Below are 13,706 nucleotides of genomic sequence, written 5' to 3'. Positions count from 1 at the left end.
CTTTCTGTCATAACAAATATCACCCTGTGCATATACAGTACAAGAAGTCTGGCTCCCTTCAGCATGAAAAATATGTCACCACTTGATGTCAGCACAGGACTTCGCAGAAGCCAGCAAGCTGTTTACATTTTGCAAACCTGTGTTAATTAACAAACTTTTGTAGGTATAAGGTGATTATTCAAATTCGGTTAATAATAACAACACAGAGCTTCACAAGCTGTATTCTCACCAGACCTTAGTTTACATGGTCATTTTTTCTTACTCTGTTTGTTCTAAACAAAGTATTCCTTGACTGAGCAGCTGTGTCCTTGGGGATGGGCCACAGTGTAATCAGTACATTATGGCACTGACTTGGCCTCTTCTGTGTTGATACTATTGCAACAGGTCTTACTTTTTAATTTTCCTAATATTATGGAAAATTGCATAAAGAGATGGTTTTTAAAAGGCAGTTCTTTCCTCACATGTTTCTTTATGAAGAGTTACTGGCATTTATGTTTCCATTCCTTTGATTATCGTAGTGAGCACATGGAGACGTGTTTCATTAAAGAGTCCTGCACCCCTATTTCCTGCAGCCCTGCTTAAGGATTGTCTGCTGCTTGAAGGGTTATTCTTTCCAGCCTGAAGCCTGCACACGGTGTCAGTTGCGAAAGCTGCAGTTCCTCAGGGTGGGGTAAGTGGGTTAGTTGGTCCTGCTTTAGCAACTGGTTCCCACGGACATCGTCCCCCCAACAGCACAGGGAGCCCAGGAAAGAGGGTTTGCAGATCAGCTGCCCAGGCACTGATGGAGACATGCCAATACCATTCACATGGTGCCCCTGGATCACCATCAGCCCTGCTGTGGTCGGGGCAGCTGTCCTGAATAACTCTGTCACTATCATATTCTTTTGGGAAATGCCCACCTCAGCTAGCAAAAGGGGACAGCAATTATTTTCCAGAAAACGTCTCCCCCGCACTCAGCAAATAATGAAAACTGATGGCTGGGCTTGCAGCCATATTTCTTCCTGGGGGGTGCTCTCCCACCAAGTGGCATGCCAGCACTGCAGTGAATTTTAGGTTGTGGATGCTGAAGACGGTTCAAGTTGAAGTGGGCTGTGGTGCACCTGCCCTGTGGCAGGAGGTACAGGCTCACAGGAGCAGCTCCAGTCCCACCTTTCCTTATCTTCTCTTTGCGTCAGCCCTCAGCAGGGAGCTGGGAGCCCTCGGATGAGGGAAAGCCTACAGCATCTTGCTGCCACAGGGCTGGGAGGAGGACAAGGGACACCAGCTGTGCCCACAAGGAGCAGACCCCTCCAGTGCCACCTCGTACCGTGCCCCCTCCCCCAGTCCTGTGAGCCTGTTGCCAGACCACAGCTCTGGGAGCACAGGGGCAGAAGAAAACAGAAGGATGTGTTTTCACTGATATGCTTAGAGATGTGTACGTTGGTGGTTAGTGACCCGGCAATGCTCACCTCACTGGAAGTGAGGCGATAGCAGGGGCTCCTCCAAGCCCCTCTGCCCAGAGACATCTGTGCTGCAGATGGACCTGGCCAGTTTCTTGCCCCTGCCTCCTCTCCCACCCCATTTTGCCTCTGGTGTGGTCCTCAAAACCTTGCTGGCTTCCTCTGTGCTTTCTCCTAGCTCCAGGTTACCCAGAGCCCCAGCTGGCAGGGCAAGGAGGTAGGAGTGAGTGTGACCGACTGATGTGCTTGCAGCCCTGCTGCAGCTCACCCCGGGCAACACCTGTCCACCCCCATGTGGCACTGGGCAGCAGAGAAAGAGCTGCTGAACTCCATGGCCCTGTCACCTCTTTTGCTAAACCCCCGCAGCTACAGCAAGCCACCTCCTTGTCCTCCATGTCATCATTTTCCACGCAGGTCACTCATCTCCTGCCTCCTGCCCAACAAACTGAAGACAAAACCTGCCCTGTGCCCTGAGCATTGATGAGTCCTCAATGCACCATCCTTTTGCCTGAGGCAGAGGAGGAGGCCAGGACTGGCTGCCCCCTGCCAAGCTGGTCTCTTCCTCCCCATAGGGAAGAGCCCTGGAGAAGCTGCAGGTAAATCACAGCAATCACTGTCAGTTCAAAAGAGATGGAGAGGGCAGAGGACAGGTTTTGTTGTGGATTTACTCAGTAATTCTTCTGTCAGAGAGCTGATTTTTTGGGACAAATATGTTGTGGAGCTTTAGGCTTTCATTGCATAGGGAATATGGATGTGGAAGCAACAGATACAGGGGCAAGGGAGAGATTTTCAAGTTAAAGATGAAATGATCTCTTGCAGACAACTGTTCAGGAACAACAAAATGGGAATGCATCCCTCAGCCCTGACTAGACACCAGTCAGTCCAAAACAGGTGACTGTGGTCATGTATGGTCTTGGTCAAGAGCTACCAATGAGTGACACAAGCTAATCCCATGTACGTGCCAGTGTACACTCTGCTTGTACAAAGCACAGTTATCAGCATCCACGATTATAAGCAGCATGGGTCTTTGCATGTACAGAAGCTACAAAGATGTCAGCTGAACTTTGCCTGACCAGCAGAGAGGAAGCACATACTCTGCAAAGGGTTAATCTTTAAATGCCTGGACTATTGTCAGCCACTTTTGTTCACCATCTGCAGAAAAAAAATAGTTTTTCTTGCCAAATCCAAAGGGCACCACCATTTCAAAAGCTGGAGGAAATTGCAGTAATTTCAGAGGAGCGTCAGCACCACCCTTCTGTTGTGGTTACAGGTTGCAGGAAATCCTGGCGGAGTGGGCAGGGGGTGGAAGGTAACCCGGGGGAGCTCTGATTCGCTCATGTGGATGCTGCACCCACAACAAGGACTTAAGCCTCGTCACAAGGTTGTGCAAGTCTCCTGACAGCCCAGCAGCAAAACCAAAACACATCTTGGAACTACTCTGACAGCTACCCCGTCCCTGAAAGTGTTCAAGCCCAGGCTAGGTGGGGCTTTAAGCAACCTGGTCTAGTGAAAGATGTCCCTGGCCATGGCAGGGAGGGTGGAACTAGATGCTCTTTGACGGTCCCTTCCAACCCAAACCCTTCCATGGTTCTGTGACTCTGTAGATACCAGCTCTGACATTTTCTATTTCTGTGCACACATTGCTAAAAAGAGTAATTGTTGTTAATGGTTCAGTTATTAAAATTCATTTTTCTTTATTTCCACCTTTGTGTTTCTTTACCTTTTTCTCCCACTTTTATCTTAATATCCTTTTCCCTCCTAAAATTGCAACCAATAAAACTGGGTATGGAACAGACAGAGGATGGCAGAGCACATGCGCAGACAAGGCCATATCACTTAAGCTCCTGGATACAGCTTCAGTGATGGACAAGCGGGTTTACTAAGGCGGTTAATTTTGCCCCGAGATGAGCATTATCCTGATCCCCTGTAAAAAGCACAATAAAATTCCCTTTAGAGTCTGTGCCGTTTAGATAAGGATTTTATTTTTTTGTTCTCCAATTTTCTCTGACAATATCTCCCCATTATCCTAGCCTGGACTTCAGGATAAAAATGGGGAAGGATGGCTCACAGAGAAACATAAAAAGAGGATTTTCAGGCAAACTCCTTGAACACTGACACAGTTTGAAGTGGGCAATCAGGAGATAAGAAAGTGGAGTTCACCTAGAATTCAGACTTTTTAATGCTGTTTCCTGTTCTTCTCTCTGCCTGTTTCTTTCCTCTGAGGTTTGGGGCAGCAGCCCTGCAGCTGTGTCCAGACATTGGGATTTAAGACATTCCTGTGACCAGCCAGTCACTTAGTCACTTCCTCTGCAACAGATTCAGCAGGAGGGAAGGCCTGACCTGACCTCAGCAATGCCAGTGCAAAGCCAACGCCTGAGAGCTTCCACCCACAGCCCAGACAGATGTAACTGGGTGGTGGAAGTGGCTCCCGTCATAAACCTGACTCCCAAGCCACAGGAGACATAGATTCTGGGGACTTGTACAACTGCAACACTGCTAGATTGCGTTTGGGAGTTGACTTCCGCATTTATGACGGGAAAAAAATCCATCCATACTGAGAAATGATAGCAAAAAACCTTATTCAAGTTTGGAAGTAAGTTTTCCAGGATGGGTTGAGTTAGAACTCTAGCCTCTCTGTGAAGACTCAAATGACATTTAGGCAGAACACAGATGACATGATGTGTCCCTTGGCATGTATCTCGAGTGAGAATTGCAATTCTCTGTGCAATTAAGCAGCTGGGGTAAGTGTCCTTGCAGACATAATTTGTTCTTATCTAGTACTGAACATCTGAGTAGGCTGATGATGGTGCTTCGTGCCTGGCAATGCAAACTGGGAGGTGAGGAAGGAGAAACTCATATGAATGATTCCTCTGAACTCATGCGGAGCTAAAGATGGTGATCGAAGACCATTGAAGGTTTCTGTACCTTTTGTAATTGGTTATGAATAAACTAGGAGTGCTGCAGAGGCAGGGCAAGCAGTAGTGCAGGGCTGGGTAGGAGGAGAGATGGGTGGCAATGAGGCAAGTGCAAGCCCTGTGCAATGGCCTCCCTGTAGTCCCCAGGACAAATCTGAGCATTGCCCACAGGTCCATATATCAGGTTTGGCTCTCTTGATATATCATTTAGGGCTGAAGTATAACCAGAGTTTTCAATGGAGGCCCTATGGGAAGTCAAGCAGGGGTAAATCCTTTGGAGCAGTGATGTCAGGGAGTCGCATATGCAGCCATCAGAGGCTGAACTTCTTTCTGTGGCTTGAACGCCATGACCTGCAATGTACTGTCACTCCAGGACTGAGTTCATATAGCAGTCCTGAAGTTCAGGAGGTGTGTCAGAGAAAACCAGGGGAAAATCATACAAATGGAACAGGCTCCAGCATGATTTTACTGAGTTTTTTGCAGGGGAACAGGATAGTGGTCATCGCAGGACAAATTTAGCCACCCTATTCCTTTCAAGCTGGTCAACAAAATCCATATTAAAAATGACCCTAAAGTGGTGACTTCCACACTTGTAAACTGGATATTGTGAAGCCAGGGAATGAGAAAAATATAGAATCGTAGAATCATTATGCCACAGTATTGTTTGTAACACCTTTCTTTTCCCTGTCTTCCAAAATATGTACTGACACACCTTTCAAAGTACATCAGAGAGTACTTCATTCTTCTGCAGAGATTCAAACATCTTAATATTCAGTAAACCATTTTTATGTACCACTGAGCTGGCTGAAAAACAGGGGTTTTTTTTCCCTCTGGATTGAAGTAGGCAGACAGAGGATGTCAGGCACAGCTGATGAGAGAGTCAGACTTTTCTTAGTCTTGAATGATTATTTATCCTTATAGGTTTAAAAACTCTTCAGTTGTGAAGAATTTAAATAACAATATATAGATGATGACATATAACAATTTTGTAATTGTAAATTGTAAATTGTATGCAATACATTCAATTTATTATAGCCAAAATTACAACATGAATAACAATGGTGAAGAAAGTATCTCAGAAAGAAAGCAAGAAAATATCAGAAGAATGCCAGTGATTTTAGTGATATAAGCAAGCTTTTCCAATTCAACAAGCTTCATCTAACAATTCATTTGTTTCAGTGACATGCCCCGTTATTTAGACTTGTGTGGATACATGGGTGGTTTTCACATTTTCTAGCTTTTTTCTGTGTACCCATATATAAATCTAGAAAATTAGGTAGCTTTTCCAGAGACTTTTAAAATGCTGTCCTACTCTGATACTGTCTTTGCTATTATCCCAGTCTGGTTGGTTTCTACAAAGCAGGTACTGCCACAGAAATGTTGAGTTAGTTCCAACTTTCATTGCAATGGGAGGGGGCTTACCTGCACAGCCAAAGCCTCCAGTAGACAAATTTGGGTTATCACAGCAAAAGCAGAGAGAGTTTTTAAACCATCACAGTTGAAGAAGTTTCATTATAGTCCAAAACCAGCAAGTTCTGTTTGAAGTCCAAGCCCACCTTCTGAAAACCAGGCATTAGTTCATAAAGGAATAGACGACATGTCTTAAAGGAGACAAACTATTAGAATTTTAGTAAGCATGTTAAAAAGAGGAAAATATTACTTAGTGATCAGATCTGATGGCTAAGACAACTAGGCTGATGAAATCCAACCTCATTAAGGCTTCCTTTGTTAAGAATTTTCTGTCAAAAACACTTCTTACCTTCAGTAGGAACTTTGACAAGTTGGTGTATACTCTATATTTCCCCCACCATCCACACCCTCTCCCCAGCCGATGATACCAGCAACAAAAAAAAGTGCCATTGTATTTGGTTATATGGGGGCCTCTTCCATCTCCTTGGCAGACACCTTTTCCACCTTTATTGTAAACCAGCACAGAACACGTTTTCTGTGTCTGGGCTATGAAGGGTGAGCTTGCAAACACTGTCCTCATAAGGGATTTGAAGCACTTTCACTCTTTTGACCAGCCATGCACGTTCAGACGTGATCCCAAAGCCACTGACAGTTCCAAATGTTTGGTTCATCAGCACATCGTTAGCCAAGTCTTCTTCTGGAAGGCATGCTGGAACGTCTTCAGAAACTGTGATAGGTTCCTCTAATTTGAGAAGGGCTATGTCGCTGATGAGAGTTTCTGTATCAAATTCAGAACATGCAATTTCTTTATCTGACCTGTGCATTGCTCTACTTGGCTTTTCCTTTTCTTTGTCCACCATCCCTGTGTCAGATTATTAAAGTAGTTGTTAATAAGACAGTAGCAACAAGTCTAAACTTCATCTCAGTAAAAGAAGGGACCAAAGTTCCTTGCACTTTGTATAGGCATTGTACTGTACAAATAAAATAGACCAGGCCTGTATCCTGACACTGTAGGATCTTATACTTTTTTTGCAGGGGTTTAGAGGGCTGCCAAAATGCCAAGCAAGTAGAAAGTCACAACTTTTCTATCAGAATAATGCTGACAATTAAAGTTTTGATGTAAAGTTTTGGGCTTCATTACAATATTCCCAATGGCACTCTTACGATACACAACCAAAAGCCTCAACACAGAAGAGAAGGATCTTGCCCCTCTCGTTTGTAGAGCAACATAGTAACTCAGACCTAAACAGGAAATAGATATTAATTTTCTTCTAAAACCTCAATATTTTGCATACAAAAATTTATGAGTTTATATACATTTAGTCTTTCTTAATTTGTATGAAGTCTCTTTGGGAATTAAACGGACAGACAATTGGAGTTTAGGCAAACACAATTTTTGCTTTACAGTTGTAGGCTGAGCACAATTTTTATGACTCAGACACCATTCTTCAGTGCCTAGAATTTGTGATAAACTACTTTTTCATAAATGATAGCAATAAAAAATTAATTGGAGGTTTCAAGTATGGAACAGTCTCAGACAGGGTATTATCTATGTGCTGGCAAAACAGTTATTGCTAACATCTGAATGAGGCATCTGGAATTCTTCAAGGTTTGGCCAACACAGGAAATTGAATGAAGGTGTAATGTTAGACCAGTTTAATCACATCAGCTCAACCTTACTTGCCCACATACCTTTCCAATTTATACTTGGCTTCTATCATATACAAGATGCACTAGGCCAAGCCAAGCCTAAAGAAGCTGACCATTCAACGAAGTTGAATATGTATTTCACTGATAGTCAAGGGACAACATGAGGCACTGAGAAATAACAAGAAGGTAACAAAAACTCTGGCAGAGTTCAGTGTCTTGTATATGGAGACTGGAACATGAGACACTTTCTTATTTTTGTATTAAAGGGCAAAATGAGAAACACTTACCAACAAGAATCCAGAAGTCTTTAGACTAGTTAATGCAATGAGCTCCAGAAAGTAAAATACTCTTTCAGAACTATCCCCCCACAAAACCATTCATTGTGCTCATCTACTAGTAGGACAGCCTGCAGCAGAGGGGAGAAAGATAAAGCACAGAAACATATGTACAGAGAAATCCTGGACAGCTAGCTCAGATAGCTGAGCTTCAAGTAGTGTTCTTAAAGTAGACATTCATTCAGACAGGGTGAGAGTTACACAGAGATGCAGCCACCACAGCAGGAAACTTGTCAAGACAGACCTTTTTCCTGGCTTGAAGCAGAGTTTGTGCATTCAGTTATTTTACCAACAGGTTTTGGTTGTTATTTTGTAAACAAAATTTAGCTAATATTGTAATAGCACTGTTCCTACTTGGGTTTTTGTTTTTTGTTTGTTTCACTTTTGTCTTGGCCACACCATGAACTTGGGCTATTCTTCTGATAACACCATGTTGCAACCTGACTAATGGGGTGGCTGGCAGGGAACGGGCGCTGTGGCTTATCCAACTCTGCGTCCCATACCTGCAACCCCACTCTCTCCTGGCCCCCCCCCTCAGCATTTGCTTCATGCTGAAATGGAGGCACAACTTCATTCATGGTAGGAGACCTGTGCAGAAACACTCAGAAGAGAGGAACAATCACCCAAAATGACGACACCAGGGAAGTCTGTCCCAGATCAAGCTAGGTCCCCTTGGCTAGTGGGGATGGGTACAATGAAGAGTAAATGGCTGCCAGTCCTAGTGAGCAGAGTCAGGGGTTAAACATGTCAGGACAGGGGTGCCTTACCTGCCACAGGGACATGCTGGGTAAACTGCCAGCCTCCCCGGTGACCTCTGGATGGTTGCTTGGGGCCTCGGTGGTTTCCTCATTTCCAGGATGAGCATCTGGACTTGCTGTGGTTCCTGCGACTTTCTCTTGACTGGATTCATGATTTCTCTGAAGCTTATGACACAGGATCTTGACTGCTAGGGCAAAACCAAAACGCTAATGCTTGATGTCTGGACTGGGACTTTGAGGCATGTGTCACGTGCTGAAAGCAAGGCGTTCCTGTCCATAACCCTGAGCAAACAGCTGTGAAGGCTCAGCTGCTGCTACCAGCTGTCACTTTAGCTACCTTTCTTGCTGATATAAGTGAATTTATAGGATGTCGAGGACCACCATCTTCCACCTCTGTTGGGGGCAGTGCCTGTGCTGTCCCTGAAGCACCAAGTCAAGTGACACGCAAGGGGTGGTAACCGCCAGCAGAGCAGAAGGAAAGACAGTTGCTGGTGAAAAGAATTTCTGTAACCGAAGTGCATTCAACAGAGCTTGTCTGACAGACCCTTTGGTATAAGGGACAGTTTCATGGTCAGAAAAGTAATCTAGCTTCCAGTGTACCTCATGTTGTTCTTCACCACAAAAAAAAAAAAAAAAAAAAAAGAATATTCAGACCTGCTGGAATGTGGGTTTTGCAGTCAAAAGCAGCCTTTAGAGTTACAGGTAGGTACCTATAGTGTAGCACAATGGTTTGCAGGGAAACAACCTTCAGGGTATCAGGAAATAAGCTCTTCATGAAAATGAGAGAAAACTTGCTTAACAGCTCAAGCACAACTCCTTGACAGCAGCCTTTTGCAATAAAATTAGATATGCAGGTGTCCTTATCAGGGGTGGCTCTGCTAGATTTTTCAAGACATTAACAAATACTTTCCAAATGCAAAAGGATCAGAATGGTTGAAAACTAAAAATCATTTTCCACTTCTAAAACTGCCCCATTTTAAGCAAGTGGGCAAATGGGTTCAGCATTTTTAAAGTATTTAGAAGTTAAACATCTTCTGTTATTGGCACCATTATTTTCATGTACTTGTTATTAAATCTTCTGTAATTGGGGAACAGAGCAAAGTATTTTGTGTTAGGAATTATAAGCTTATGACAGCAATTTGGTATTAAATTAGAAAGGACATTATAACAAATATAATCAGACAGAAGACTAGACTAAGATTAATAATTGTTAATGTTCACTTTGAATGCAAGAAAAACTGATTAATTTAAATTCGATGTCAGTAGTTATTAATGTCTTCAGGTTACTATATGTTAACTGCAGAAAACCTGCTTTTAGAAGAAAACAAAAGCAGGTTGTATTCCTTTTAAATGGAACGGGTGATATTTGAGGGGAAACAAGTGAGATATAACTGCAATCACATTATATCATTACCACTGAAATTATAATGAGTCCTTGTGAACTGTATATTTTAGAGGGAGAAGTTTCATGGGTTCCTGCTCATTTGGATCTGCAGGTGTCCAGCGCAAGCTGGAGGCCTTGAAAACAGTGATAAATCTAACCCATTCCTTTCTGACAAAATCTCCTAAAGCATGAGAGACCTGTTTCAATCTGTGAGAGAAGAGAAATCAGAGCCCTGTGGTAACACCGTTTTCTCATATGGCTTCATACTTGCTGGGACATGGGTTTTGCAGTCTGCTCTGAGAACGCACTCGCTTGCACAGGACACATCTGTGCACTATTTTTGCCGCTGCATATCACTCACAGTTGCACAATTTGTTGTTACTTAAATTATGACCTTTAGCTAAGATCTTAACTTTGTTGGCAACACCTCTAGCAAGTCATGTGAAAAGTGTGAACAGTTAACATCATTCCTTACGCTACAACGGCACTGCAACACACCAGCACTTCCCAAATGTGGTGACGATGCGATGTGTGTCCCATGAAATGAACTTGGAGTGTGGCTTCCTATCTACAGGAACGCAAGCTTTGTTGTCATTGCCCAGGGCATAGCCCAGCACAGGAACATACGACTTCTTCATCTTCATTCAGTTTTGCAGAACTGCTCACAGTTCCCATTGTTGACCTTGCATGCATTTGGTATGACTGCAAAGGAAACAAATATATAGGCAGGTTACAAATTCACGGTGATTTCATAACAGCACAAGCAGCTCATAAAAACCTTGCTTGTAAACATTAGTCAAACTCCCCACCATTTTGGGAAATTCTGTGCAATTCCTGCCAAAGGCTTTAGTAATAACAACTGTCATGACTGACATTATTTTAAAACTGGTAAGCTGTCAACATTAGGTAGACCACTATTATTCTCCATCTTACACAGTGTTTCCCAGCTATAACTGGCAGCTCATTGAGGGCGAAGGAAGGGAGAATCTGTACTCGCTAGAACTGCCATTATACCAAGGCAAAGATGAACATGGGTGTGGGTAAGAGGCTAAAATTAGCAACAACTAAAGTATCAGTAATAGATTAAGTATTGGACTCTTGGTAGACCCTTCCAATATTCCTCTTCCGTCTGTATATGGCTCATACTAATCACCTGAGGTCAGTTCTGGCATTGCAAGATCACAGGCAGAATGGGAGAGCTCTTCCCAGAACTAAGAGTGGAGAGCAAGGAGAGGTAAACCAGTCCTGAAAGATGCTGTCTGACCTGTTCCTACAGATTCACAATGAGATTCTGCAGCTCACCCACACAGCCTAATGTGCTCCCTAACTAGCCTTACAATGTCTAAAAAGTGTTTCCTAATACCTAAACTGAGTGTCCTTCAGTGTGGTGTGATCCCATTACTTCTTGTCCTAGCTGTTCATCCTAGTGAAAATGGAGACTTCTTGATTTTATGACATATTTTACAAATTTCCCTGGTTATGTACCGTGTGACTGAGGGTGGAAATTTTGGGCTTGTGTTTACCAAATTGCCTCCTATTTATGTTGGACCACTGTTGCAGTTTCACAAGATTGTCTTGAACTCTCACTCTCAACGTATAGTAGTCTTTCCAGTCTGGAATGAGCTACAAATGCAGTGAGTAAACAATCTCGTCTGCCTTGCGCATCACTGTGGAAAATATCAAGTATCAGAGGTCCTCAGGCTCACCTATGTAGCGCCCTGTACTTCATATAATCTTTCAACTGACTAGCACAGTTTCCCAACCAGACAATCACCACACTTACAGCAGTTTCATTCAGACCAGTGCTTCTCTTTCGGTTACAATAAAAACATTATATAAAGTGATGTTAGAAGCCTCCCTTAATGGAGACACCTGACATATACTGCATCCTTTGCAGCCACCCAGCCTGCTACCCTGTCCTTGGAGGAGATTGATGTGATGTGATTTGTTCCTGAGTAGTGCAACTCGGCAGCTTCATTCCTCCTTGTTGGACACAAGTAATCTGGTATCTTAAGGAATAAAGATTTTTCTTCTCTGTTAGGACTAGACTAAGACTTTCCTTGGTCTCTCTTCCCATAGCCACACACTTAGATCAGCTCTTGATTTTCACATCATGTTTATCTTACTCTATTTCCTCCTTAGCTTTTCTGGGTTTATGCTAGGATGTTCACAATTCTTTTACAGAAATACAGATTTTTTTATACTTCCTTCTGGACGTCAGGTCATGGGGCTTATGTTTTTAATTAATCCTCCTGTCCTTTCTTGACCTTGGGATAGTTTGGACATATGCCTTAAACACCTTGGGTTTTCCTGGTTTTTTTTAAGTAACAGCCAAATCTTGCTCTCTTTTAAAAATACATTACTTTTATTCTGTTGTTCTTTTTCTTTACTTCCTACATGAGCTCTGTCATTTTACATTTACTTTTATTAAGGTAAACTTCCATCTTTGTATTGTCAGCCACTTCCAGTCTGTTGGTTAAAATCAAATGTAGATTAGTGCACTCCAAATTGCTTTCTACATGTTTGTAAGAGAAAATTTTCCTTGAAGCATCCTGAAGACTCTCAGAGCAACACTTATCCCACTAAGTACCTTTCCTGCCTCGTCTCTGGCATGTCAAAATCTTCCTCTTACTTCCAGCTCTTGTAATGTGCATGACTCAGGTGTTTGTCCAGTTTTGTCCAATTACTCCTCTAATCACTGAATGACTTTTAGAGCAAAATTAAACAACAAAGCATGTATTGTGTCTGCAGTATGATTCACACACTTACTCTGTAGAGAAGCATCTCAGGCTCCAACGGCAAAGACAGGTGGGCAGCTTCCTCAAGTGGAGGCGTGATGTTTTTGTTGAGATTTAGACAAGCGGGTGATGGTGTGGGGTTCTGGTTCCCCGCTGCACTGTTAAACATTGTGACGTTCATTTTGTTACCCAATATCTTATGAATGGATAGTAAGGATTATTTATTAGCACATCTTTTGAGGACATGAAGAATAGCACATTGTTTGTGCTGTCAGTTTGAAAGCCTTGCATACTGATATATTAACCGTGTATTTTACACTGACACAACTCTTTCAGTCTAAAAAGGTATTCCCCTAATGACTAAGCCCTGGGTATTACTGCACTGCAGCAGACAAATGGGACAATGTGGGTGGGAAAGCAAAGCTACCGGGTTTCCACTCTTGTCACCCAGGTCCACAAAGCACAAATAATGGCAAATAATTACCTGTGTGGTTTAGGCAAAGCAGCACAAAGCCAAGTTAAAGCAAAGGCTGTACTTGTCCGCACCATCTGAAGAAAAAGGAGGACAATGGGAAGAAGCCACATTATTCTGCAATGACCTGCCATTGCCATCCTCCAAGCTTACTGTGCATCTGCCACCGGTTTCTCTGTAAGGCTCTGGGGCAGCTACTAAATGAGAAAAACTACAGTGCAAAGATCATTAACTCACAAGGAAACAAAACCCCTAAGAGCAAAGCCTGGGCTCAGTGTAAGCACAGGACACTGTTAAAACAAGAAAAAACACTGTGCTGCAGCAGTGCCACCCAGCTAGCTTGCAGGTGACTTGTCTTGGCAAAGCCCCTCTCTCCTTCGTGGGCTGCATGGAGCTAAGTTTGCCACTGAGGCTGTGACACCTTAGTATTTCAGACTCCTCAGGAACAAGGAAGTCCATAAACCAAGACATGTTCTGCCTCAGCAGAATAACATGTGGTTGTGTGGTTGAAGTTGGTTATGCTACCAAAACTCCAGACACCAGACCACCACGTGCTGATTTCTTCTACAGGACCGTGGTCTACTGGCTATCGCCTTTCTCCCTGT

The 13,706-nt window shown here is 43.3% G+C and overlaps 1 pseudogene; it reads right to left on the bottom strand.

Moving 5' to 3' along the window:
* Positions 1-6,014: 6,014 nt before the first annotated feature.
* Positions 6,015-13,241, bottom strand: LOC142052315 (coagulation factor X-like; annotated as a pseudogene).
* Positions 13,242-13,706: the final 465 nt, after the last annotated feature.

The sequence above is a fragment of the Phalacrocorax aristotelis genome, chromosome 1 (genome assembly GCF_949628215.1).
Source record: "Phalacrocorax aristotelis chromosome 1, bGulAri2.1, whole genome shotgun sequence".
In the NCBI taxonomy this organism is placed as follows: Eukaryota; Metazoa; Chordata; class Aves; order Suliformes; family Phalacrocoracidae; genus Phalacrocorax; species Phalacrocorax aristotelis.
Note: the sequence above shows the minus strand (reverse complement) of the source record. Positions and strands in the feature narration are given on the sequence as shown.